Source organism: Triturus cristatus, chromosome 9, assembly GCF_964204655.1.
Source record: "Triturus cristatus chromosome 9, aTriCri1.1, whole genome shotgun sequence".
NCBI classification, from domain to species: Eukaryota; Metazoa; Chordata; class Amphibia; order Caudata; family Salamandridae; genus Triturus; species Triturus cristatus.
Window position 1 is genome coordinate 1,287,004,220 of NC_140592.1, and position 11,943 is coordinate 1,287,016,162.

General features: G+C 49.7%; 1 non-coding gene across 1 annotated transcript; it reads left to right on the top strand.

The window, feature by feature from the left end:
* The first annotated feature begins 7,384 nt into the window (after window positions 1–7,384).
* Window positions 7,385–7,491, top strand: LOC146799788 (U6 spliceosomal RNA). The gene has a single exon (XR_014969341.1). It is a non-coding gene; the product is annotated as a U6 spliceosomal RNA (small nuclear RNA).
* Window positions 7,492–11,943: the final 4,452 nt, after the last annotated feature.

The window sequence follows — 11,943 nt, forward strand, 5'->3', positions numbered from 1 at the left end:
TACGGTGCTCGTGTAAAGCGCGCCAAGACCGGTGGGTTGGTTTCACGCGTTATATAACACGCAACATTAATAAGAAGGCGCCTTTCTTCTGTTACATCTACACGGGCCATCAATGCCAGAAAGGAAACACCGAGCCTGCACGTTCTTTTGGTATTTGAAGCTGTCCAATCACATTCTCCGAGACGGTATTATTAATCTGTATAGCGCCTTGAAGAGGTTCGAAGCTCCTCTGGTCCGGTCTGGGTAGTATATTATGGTCTTTGGGATTCAGGGGCGGATCTTGCTCCTCCCTCTCTCGTGGTGCTGGGCTCCCAGCTTAAGTCTGAGTAGCTCCGCAGTGGAGCAGACATCCCGTTTGCTTCCCTTTCCACTGCTCTCTCGCACCTCTGAGCGGGTAAATATCAGAGCATCAGTGGCATCTCTTAATTAACCAAGAGTGGGAGGAATCGGACCACAATTAGTGCCTGGAAGTGCGTGCTGTTTGTATGCTTTAGAGACACATAGAGACACAGCGCTAGGCATTCATCACCCAGCTCATGTATTTATTTTACTTTGCTTTTGTCTTAACATGTTGGGGTTACTACTCTTTTAGGCTTAGAAAGTACAGCCGTGCGCACAAACAGGGCCTTGTAAAGATACAATGAAGGTATTGTGCAGATGAATGCTCCAACGTTAAATATGATTCATTTCTCCTAAAAGAAAACTACGAGCAGGGCCACTGGCAGTCTAGGAATTAGAAAGCATTTACTCGGGGAATTCATAAAATGGGCTCAATGTGGGGCAGAGAAAAGAGGGTGGAGTCGCTAGGGGTTCAGTCATGGCTCAGGGTTGGTTCCCCACCCCTTCCTTGATGATAGTGGTACATACATATACAGTACCCATCACCACTACACAACCACGTGTTGTCTGGAAGGCACCCATTGAGGACTTTACATAACGATAAGGACTGTTTTCTTTTGTCATGACATGTTTTATGGAGACAATTTAATTAGATATGACTAAATCATGAAAGATATATTAGGTGCGTTTTGGCGTATCAGAGGGCCTGTGAGTAGAACCAAACCCCGCATACGTCACTGCCCCGGTGCCGCTGAGTGTACTTCGTTGTATGGGTCCACCTTTCCATAATGTGACTTCTAACCCCCCCCACACTGTTCAGCCAGGATCCATTCGAGAGTAGGCTGTACACTTCCCTTCACACCTAGCAGGTGCTGCTCTCAGAAGACAGTTATTCCTTTCAGGGGCTCACCACCGATCCCTGTTTTTTCTTGACATGCCACCAGGTTCCGCTATCTTGTCCCCTGTCGCGGTTCCCCGCCGTCTCCTCCTGCCGGTTTGGAAGTTTATTATGCTTTGAAGCACCGGATGCTGCGTTTCGTTCCGCGGCAATTCCAGGCCTCACTTACATGTCAAGATAACTCGGGTAATTCGTTATCTTCCGGGAGAAAGATCAGGAATTTGTACAGTGGCGGATTTGACTTCGGTGTAGTTAGGGCAGAGGGTTAATCGCCCGCTGCATAAAACATGTGCCAAGTAGATTTCAGAGTGCATATGATGTGAATAGGTCAGCGGGTTACTGTGTTCAAATGAGGCATCCTTTGGTTACTTGCAATGTATATCTTAAAGCACTGATGGTCGACAGCGAGCCACAAACGCTCATCCTAGAGCTGCATACACACCGCTAAGCATACATTATTAGAACATTGATTAATGCTGCAAGAGGGTTAAGTTGGCTAAGAAACTGACTGAGCTTTTGCTTCACCACACCAAGCAGCCCTGAACTAAACTGCCTGCCAGTGGGGATGACATGAGTCTCCTACACTTTGCGTCCTTTGGCTCAGGTTACATTTCCTATACACTGATTCACATGCATATGATTGATTGGCTCGGCGGATTCTGTGTGAGATGCAAAGTTCGGGGACACCCTACACTGGTAGGAGTGGCGCTATAGAACTAATTCAATGCATCTGAGAGTGTGGTCTTGGAAACGGGGTCAGCAGTAACTTCTGGTATTTCTTGCCCTGCGCAATTGAGTTCATTTCTCTCCAGTTCCCGGGGAAGGGTTTGGGGGGGTTTGATCTATGACGAGTCTGTACTCATTACGGTTTATGGTATGCGTTTTGAGAAACATATGGTAGAGTTTAGTTTAGCTTTTGGCCAATGGTAGTTTTCGTCAGCCAAATTCGGAATAGCTCGTATTGCAGGACACTAGAGGCGGTGGTGTGTATGTCCTAGTTGGGGAATGGCATGCTTTGCCGAGTAATTGATTAAATGAATAAAGTCGCATGTTCTAGCTCGAACAGAGCTACTGTTACTAATCGCAATGACATGGGTTCACACGCACTCGAGAGCCCCCCTTTGCATTTATTCCCTGGTATCTTTGTCCCAATATGCAGCATTTATTAGGATTATCCGGTACTAGGGGGGGAATCTCGTTGGCATTAGTTCCATGCCGGTAGGGACGAAGTTGTGTCCCAAGTGGTGCAACAGGATAAGGGACGGTATATATATAGATATATGTTCCCTGGCAGCGGATGTACAAATATGTCAAAGTTCAGCCTAAACCCAGTCTCAACCATGATGCAATGGTCAGCTTGTGGAAAGGTGTAACACAGAAATTGAGCGACCAATGTTATTATTGTAAGTTTAACGCTTGAGTCAAGAGATGCTGCTGTCTCTCATCTTTGCCTTGCTATTAGAAAACAGCTGGGGTAAGGTTTCTCTCAAACTAGTCATAGTGGCAGCTTAGTGTATATAGAAAAGTCAGCAGCCTGTGCTGTGTTGAGGCAAGTTGTAGGCCTGGGTTTGTGTGTCATACATTACATATTGAAGGTATTTTGTGAGTTCCACGGTTAAGTCAAGAGATGCGGCTGCCTTTCATCGTTAGCCTTGCTATTCGGAAACAGCTGGTGTGATATTTCTGCAACTCAGTCATAGTGGCAGCTTAGTCTATACAGGAAAGGCAGCAGCCTGAGCTGCTTTGAGACGGGCGGAAGGCCTGGGTTTGTCTATCATGCTTAACATCTTTGCGGTTATTCTCCCTGTTCCACAGAGAGGCCAGGGACAGCACAGAGTGACATGGTTTACTGAGACTTAGCCTGGCTTGCCGCTTCTGCGACCTGTGAGCTTTGTTTATGTATTGTATGAAGGTGACGGAGGCTGTCACTGTTGTTTGATAGGCACCAGGGCCAGATGACATTAGAGTTGATTGTGTGCTGGAAACTAAGGAGCGGGTCCATTTAGTAAGCACAAGGAGCACGGGGGGCGTTCCTAGCTCTAAAAGGAAAGTTGAGACAACCAAGTTAAGCTCCTGTGCAAGGCTACGTTTGGTGGGGCAATTCCAGGCGTAAAGCATTAAGCCAGACAGCCCTGGGAATTAGGCAGGCATACGATTAGCTAAGATTTTGTTCAAACTGAGGGAGAGCATATCGACCACAAACCAATGTGGAACCAGAAAAATCTTTACAAAGCAATGCTGTAGATTTCAGGTAGAATGCTGTATGGATAGGCTTCAGGTATAAGGCCAGGACCTTTCTGGAAGGGGCATTCTTCTTCGACCTGTGTCGAACTGGGAAAGGAAGTACGGCGGGCTGGATAACTCTTTATTCTACCTGCATTGGCACATCCTGCCAGGAGTGATTGTCAAAGGTTTTGCCTTCAGCCAGCCTAGGTTTACGCCCATCCACTCCAAGCTAATTGTTCATAGTAGTATTGGGCCGCATCTACACAGCCCAGTATTTGGCCCCTGGGGTTGTCAGTGTCGTGAATTACTAAATTTCACTGAACTGGAGGTGTGGCCCGGTTTTACACTAGCAGAAGTTTGGGAGTGCAAGCCTCCACCTAGGGGGTGGCGGGCTGAATCTGATGAACTACTTCAAACGGTTCACAGCACTGCACGTGGGAGAGTGTCAATGACCTGTGCATACTTCAACCAGACACCCCAGAATGAGTGTCAGTTACCTGTGCATACTTCAACCAGACACCCGTGTATGGCATGCCCTCATCTACATGGTAATAATTGAGAGAGCAGAGAGCGACCATACCTCTTGAATTTTGCACTTAAACTTTCTAGTAAGGGAAAGGGCTTAACACCTTCTGTAATGAGCATGACCAGAGATGTGCTGCTCTCCACAGACATTTGACAGGTGAATGGGCAAGGCTAGCGTAAAGCCAGATGTAATGTCGTCATTTAAGGCGGACGTGACCCAGGTATTGGCAAGATAGAGACACTGTCAAATATGAAGATATGAACGAAATCATAACTGGGGCTCACAACAAATCATTTGATAAAATAAGACGTTTCATTTTCAAGCCACTATGGCGGTGCAACAAATTACCTATAGCACAGCAACACCGGTATAACAAGGACTGTAGGCAAACCTATTTACCTTTCCAGCAGCAATAAAGTCCGAAAGCTAGCTTCTATTCAACAAGCGAGGCAATTGGATACGCTGTCCCAGTGGAGAGCAGGAAAAGATTGGGATGGACAGCGGGACTAGTATAAGACTCTTATCGTCCAATTTAATGTAGCTTAAATTGCAAGTGGAAAGGCAAAAACGAGGAGATGTTGCTAAGATATGGGTCAGTTTGCAGTAAACAATAGGATAATACACTGCGACAGGAAGCAAATTTTATACCCGTGATGTCAGCTTGTGTTTATATACGTAGGTAAAGTGGCTGACTCACACGCTACCTTCACCCTGCTTGTTGTGCTGTAGCCGTTGAACACAATTACAAGCCAGGAAGGCACTTAATTTGGCCAATTGCAAAAGCTTAATAAGATTGCAGGTCCATAAGTGCAGGTCCATAAGTGCCTATTCACCGATGCCTTGTTACCAATGCCATATTTCCCAGCGTGAGAAACAGATTCAGGTGTTGCTCTTCTCGCTCAGCCTTTCTTGGAGCCAGGGAGTTGGGAAACATTCACAATCTGGGTCCCCGAGCTGAGAGATGTATTCTTCGGCAGCTCAGTCAGTCATATTGGGAGTCATGATAAAGGCGTCCTAGTAGCAGTTGCGTTAAAAAGGTTTTGCCCAGCCGAGAAATCATGCAATCCTCGCAGTAGCCGCAGCAACTCAGGAACCATGACGCTATCTATACATCACATTTGTAGATAGAGTTGAAATTAAAACCTTCGTGCTAGGATATGGAGGGAATGGATGGATTGCAGAATTCAGCTATGGTTCATTTCTGGCTCCATATGCAGGTGCTAGATCTTCCCATAATTACGTTAGGATGATCGGCTGTGGCATCGCTTAGAAGGTTAGGAACACCAGTCACGTCTAAGCTTACGGCAGTGGGGCCAACAGACATCCTTTGTTCGTCTGCCCTGGGCTTCTGAGTAATGTTGCAAATTAATGCCGTCTTTTACGGGTTACAGAACAGGACCCCTAATTTAGCCCATTATAAGCTGGCTCGCAGGGGCAGGGCACATATAACAGCAAAGGGAGGAAGGGGGGGCTCTGGCAGCGACGGTAGCCTCCCCAGAGCTGTGGCGGAGTTACAGGGCGATCTGGAGGCAGACGGGTACAGTAAGGGTACCTCTGCGACAGGCGGTACAGTAAGGGTACCCCTGTCCGGCACAGTAAGGGTGCCCGAGCCAAGGTCCACGAGCCGAAGGGGGTTCTGGGAAGACCGCGACGGCGCCCCGTTAGTCCTTCGGGCGGTTGGGGGGCCTGACCAACCGGGGGTGTGCCACAACACGCTCCGCCACCGTCAGAAGGGGCGGGAGTAGGAAACAGATCACGTGACCCAGTTGATGATCTGAAAATAAATATGTGCCGCACTGCCGGGCATCGACCCACCGTGCGTGCCGGCTCACCAGGCGGGCGGAGCAGCGAGGGGCTGCTTGCCCTGGATCGCCCGTAAGATAACCCATTTATCGTCATACTTATGTTGTATGAAATAAACCTGCAGCAGTTCTTCACCCACAATGAAATTGTCAGTGTAATTCTTGGGTGACGTCTGTGCATGCGTGTTGAATGAAGCGGATGACGGTGTGGTCACTAGGAGCTTAAGATGAAGGAGAACAGAAAAGAAACAGAGGGACGGGGCAGAAAGACAGAAAGAGTGAGATAGAACGGAGAGATGGGGAGAGAGACCGGACATGTGTGGGGGGCAGAGAAAGACCAACGGAGATCAATTCAAAAGGAGACGAGAGGGAGTGAAACCGATAGAAGAAAGAGGATGAAACAATAGCTTGTTCGAGCAACACAACATTTGCCTAATATGTTTTGCTCTATTTTCGCTGCTTTCAAAATATGAATACACATGAATACATGTGTAGATGGAGACATGCTGGCGGGGGGGGGTGAGGTGGCGTTAATTGTAGGGAGATTAGGATGGCCGCCATTGAGAGCGGGTGCAGGTGGGAGGGGGTCCAGGCTGAAGGGAAGACAGTTAGTGTGGGGTGAGCAGGCAGGGTGGGGGTGTGAGCAGGTAGGGTTGGGGTGAGCAGGCAGGGTGCGGGTGAGCAGCCAGGGAGGGGGTGAGCAGGCAGGGTGGGGGTGAGCAGGCAGGGTGCGGGTGAGCAGCCAGGGAGGGGGTGAGCAGGCAGGGTGGGAGCGAGCAGGCAGGGAGGGGGTGAGCAGGCAGGGTGGGGGTGAGCAGGCAGGGTGGGGGTGAGCAGGCAGGGTGCGGGTGAGTAGGCAGGGTGCGGTATGTAGGCGGCTGGGGGTGAGCAGGCAGGGTGCGGGTGAGCAGGCAGGGTGCGGGTGAGCAGGCAGGGTGCGGGTGAGTAGGCAGGGTGTGGTATGTAGGCGGGTGGGGGTGAGTAGGCAGGGTGGGGGTGAGCAGGCGGGGTGCGGGTGAGCAGGCAGGGTGCGGGTGAGCAGGCAGGGTGCGGGTGAGTAGGCAGGGTGCGGGTATGTAGGCGGGTGGGGGTGAGCAGGCAGGGTGCGGGTGAGAAGGCGGGTGGGGGTGAGAAGGCGGGGTAGGGATGAGAAGGCGGGGTCAGGTGGGGTGACAAGGCTGGGTGTGGGGTGAGAAGGGGTGGGGGTGAGAAGGCGGGGTGGGGGGTTGTATGTTTTAATGTGTTCAGTCCTGAAAGGCACGTTTCCATAAGAATAAAGGTCGGAGGTAAATCAGATAAAAAAAAAGATTTTTGACTTCACTGGTGAAGATTAACTCTGTAGAAAGCTTGTGGGTGCGTGTAGACAACCCAAACGTCACCACGGATGTTTGTTTATGCTATAGATTTTTAGGCTCTCTGCCCGGAAAATACGGAAATGTATATGGAAGAATCCTAGCTGTGCGTTGTAAAGCACTGAACGAGAACACATTCAGAGGGCTGAATTGATGTGAAATTCGTAGGCTGGAGAAGCGATTCCCCTACATTAAACATAAGAGAAGGGTCTAATCAGCTTTATTAAGAATACAGTCTCCCGTGCTCGCTTCGGCGGCGCATATACTAAAATTAGAACGATTCAGAGGAGACTAGCATGGCCGCTGTGCAAGGATGACACACACATTTGTGAAGCGCTCCATATTTTTTGACAAAAGATGTCTCTTTAAACAGCAGACACAAACTCTCGCATTTTACGTTCCTACGTAGGATCTATATTACCCCCGCCATGACGCACAGATTAGACCCGACCAAGCCGCACACGTGCCGTAATTGCGCCGCCCCCTATGCAGATTTTGCCCACCTCACATGGACTTGCCCTAAACTACACACCTACTGGGTAGACATAAACAACGCGCTAGGGGCCATGACGGAACTGACCCTTACCCCCATACCAGAAGTAACACTATTGGGATACACGGTTAACTTTCCCGAAGCAGTCAGGTGTTTTGCATCCCTCAGCTTAATGTTAGCTAAACGGGAAATTGCTCTGCTATGGGGTCCTAAGTGGGCTCCTACATTGGCAGGCTAGCTGCGTAGCCTGGCTTATTGTAATACCAATTGCGAGATTTATGCCAGTCTCCTGCCAGGCTCTTCCCGTCCCAGGGACATTTGGGGCCCCTACAGAGCATATGCAGAAACACTACAGCAGGCTACTGGCTCTCAATTGAACCATGGTATAGTTCCAGAAGGTGTGGGGTAAAGCGTACATCGTCGAGCAATGCCTGTTCTATGTTCCTTTTCCCACTCTTGGTCGACTGCCAGGACTATCGCCACAGCTTATTATGTGTATGGCCACTTAACAGAGACAACATTTGACCACCTATCGCTCACTCCCACAGTGCGCAGGAGAGGATTGCCCTGGGGGACTCTGCTCTTACTTTAATATGGCTTGTACCATGACTGTTATGCGATTCAGGATATGATGTTTTCACACTTTATCCTAACTGTGAGAAGTTGGCCTGGTCTATGCTGTTCACTAGTTAAAGTGACCACCTTGTACCATGCCAAGCAACCCTTATGGTGTGGTTGTAAGTCAACCTTTTCGGACCAGCTGCCCTAGTGGTAGCGTAGGCTAAGCAGTCTTTGAGGCTAAACTCGTTAAAGCGTGTTAAGCAGGCTGTTTTACCATATGTAACCCCCCTTTATACCAATGAAAGGACACCACACAGATATATATTCAAAATATATATGTATTTATTACTCAAAGTATCCCCTAGACTCTTTATGAGCACAGGAGCACAAATCGTTAAACAAGAAAGTATTACAATATACAGAAGTTGCACTTGATATGGATGGGCCCTGGTGGCCGATCAAACCATATACTAAAATAGTGGTATAAGTACCACGAACAGGAAAGGGAAAAGGCCTAGGGCCTCTCGAATCGCTGGGCCTACAAGGAGCTAACTTCAGTTAGTGACCAGGAGGTCCACGGGTCGCGTGTGCAGTGAGGAAAGTTACACGCGGGCTCCCATAGGTTTTCAATGGGTGCGTAAAAGTTCAAAAGTTACTGCTAGAAGGGTCTTCTGGATGGACTACGAACTTAAGACTTAAAACACAGACACTAGAGATGTTTCTCTACACTTGGGCACCGGAGTGCCAGCTTTACCTCACCCACAGGAAGCGGGTGCATAGGTCTCGAAGTGCGTCGGGTTTCGTCTATCTGTTCAATGGAGCCTGATGACAAAGATGCTGCAGGTGGCCGGTCCAGAAGAGATGCGGTGGATCCAAGAGTGGATCGGAGTTGTAGAAGACCTGAAAGCAGAGGGGACAGTGTTCACAGTCACTAGCCAGTCACCGGCGTGGCACCAGGTAGGTACCAGGCGATGTCGGGTGCAAACAGGTGATGAGGTGTAGCTTGTCTCCGCAGCCACGTGGTCCCTGAAGGTTGACGACGTCCAGGAGTCAGTTCACGAGCTGTCCCACGCAGGTCTGGCTGTCGGCGGTGTCGGCGACTCGGAAGAAGCAAACAAGCCTTGGCAAAGGCAGGAGTTGTGGAAAATGAAGAAAGCTGATTACTCTGACCAGCAAGGTCAGAGGGGCTGCTCCTTTGGAGGGAAGCAGGGGCCAGTCTGGAGCAACCAGACCAGCGTCGTAGTTTTCAAGGTTTGTCACCAAAATGGCCACTAGCCAACGGTCCAGGGACCGGGCAGGCGCGTCAAGATGCAAAGTGCAGAGGGGCCCCACGCAGATCGTGGAGATGCTGGAGGGCTCACCTTTGGTGCAAATGCTACTCGGGTGTTGGGCTTCTCAGGACCCAAAGCACAACTTGGAGGGAGCCTCTGTTGTCGCGCTTGCAGCTTGTCATGGGTCTTTCAAGATGGCTGGCTCCACGTGTCTCGGTGCCTCCACGGGTTCCTTCTTTTCAGGGACTGTGGATCGGGCGGTGAGAGGTCTGGAGGTCCAGGTCTTGTTGGGCTCTGGGCTCGGGCTCCAGGGGGAGGCGGCGGCAAAGCAGACGTCGAGTAGCTGGTTGGTGATTGCGTTAGCAAGATGGTCACTCCCTGACCATAGGGGAGATTTCCTTCTGTCCTCTGTGCAGCAGAGCGTCGAAGTTCCCGTCTTCTTCTTTGTAGTAAGTTGATTCCAGGATGTCTGAAGTCTTAGGACACAGCTCCTACCTTTAAGCGGATTCTAGGGGCCGGACTACCTGCTAGGCCCCTCCCTAAGGGTGGGACCAGGAAGGGGGGTGGTTACACCCCCAATCCTTTGTCCAGCTCGCCCCAGGTCCGGGGCTGGTGTGCCCGAGGACCGGTTTGAACTGGCATATGCACCGAGGCTCCTTGTGAGCCTCAGGCATGTCTGATTCTATTCAAGCCCTACCTGACCAATACACAAAATCCTGTCTGGGGTGGTGCACGCACCTCCCCTGGCAGGAAACCCTTTGTCCACGTCTCCCAAGCTGGAAGGACGCCCAGCAGCAGGAGGGCAGACTTGTGTCTGTGGTGGCAGTGTCCATTTTGTGGAGCTGAGGCTATGTCTGATTTTACCCGGGTTTTAGGTACTGTACATGTCGTGTCCCTCTAGAAGGGTGGAATGCTAACCCCGTCACCAGAATTGGCGAGGGGTTAGTATTCCAATTCGTATGACACCTTACTCGACATGTTTTGATAAAGCCAAACCAAAGTTAGCATTTAACCGCGAGGTTCATAATGCACTCAAGAGTATATGGTATGACGATATCTGGAAACGGTAGAAGGAAGTTGTTCCGACCACTGCAGACAGGCTCAGCTCATGCCAGAGCACCATCTCACATGGAACCAAGCACTCTGCCTTCAGGATTGTCAAGGCCTGCCATAGGAGTGGCTGATAGGTTACCATGTGTTCCATTTAAGGTTAGGTATAGGTATACTACACCTAAGTAAGAGGTGGTTACACCAACTCACCCCAGCTGAGTGATCAGCCAGTTGTGTCAAATTGCTAGGCCAGGCCAGGGGTGGCGTAATACATGCTTCAGCCCCTGGTAGGCCTTAGATACACCAATGCCCTGGGTACCTAGTGTACACTGGTACAGGGGCTCACAGGGTGATCCACTTCCAATTGGTTATGCACCTAGAGTGCATAGTGTCAATTTAGTAGAGAGAACAGCAGGCTGGGGGTCTGATTGGCAGGCCCACAGCCTCAATATGTCACAAACCAGTGAAGCAAAAAGCAAAAATTTGGGGTGACCATAGGATAGCAGACCCTATTCTCCTACACTAACCCATTCTGTCTTTCTTATTGTTTGATGTCGTGCCGATGACAGTGACCGTGTGTGCTTGACTTACCTTGTGCTTGTCAAAATGATAAATAAAGTAGAAGGAATGCAGTCTCATAAAGGTGAGTTACAAAGACAACAGATACATAAAGAAATCTACAAGACTATTAAACTATGTTGAAAGAACTAAAGCTGTTTATGATGTTACATATTACAATAAGGGAGGAAAGAGCGAGTGGGTGGGGAAAGGAGAGCAGAAAACAATACTTGAAGACAGAATAATAGTAGTAAATATGTAATGACACGGACACCGCTGGAGAGAGTAACTAGTCACGTGTTTATCGCATGAGTAGTAATATCTGTAGTAAGCTGGGGCATGTCCGTCGGTGCCTCAGGACAGGCCACCTCTTGTCCATTCCTCGCCCCAGAGGCTGGTCCGCTCAGAGGCATCAGTGGTCGCCCACATGGCTTGAATGCCCTCGTAGGGGAGGGGTCGTTTGATGTAAGCGGTTCAGGACGGTTCTGCTCTGCAGTTTAGGGGCGATGCAGTTAAGAAGGTGGGGGTACCATGGAAAGGTATGCTTTGTACATATAAGCTGTACGTCCCTCCTCGGGGCACCAATCTTCACCTTCTCTGCGAGTCATCAGACGACTGACAACGACTTTAATGTCATGCTTGCCACAAAGTGGAGAATGTGGTGTCTGCGCGAGGTGAAGCCACGGGTGGCCTGGAGAGCGGGAGCCCCGTTTGAAGCCAGCAAGACAGTCTGCTGGGTTGTGTCATTCGTCAGGGATCTGTTATTATGATAAAATATCCAAACGCCAACAAGACTGACTCGACCTCTCATCTTCCTGATGTTGATAACATGAGTGTCACTGTGCCTCATGCGTCGTGAAACAGTTT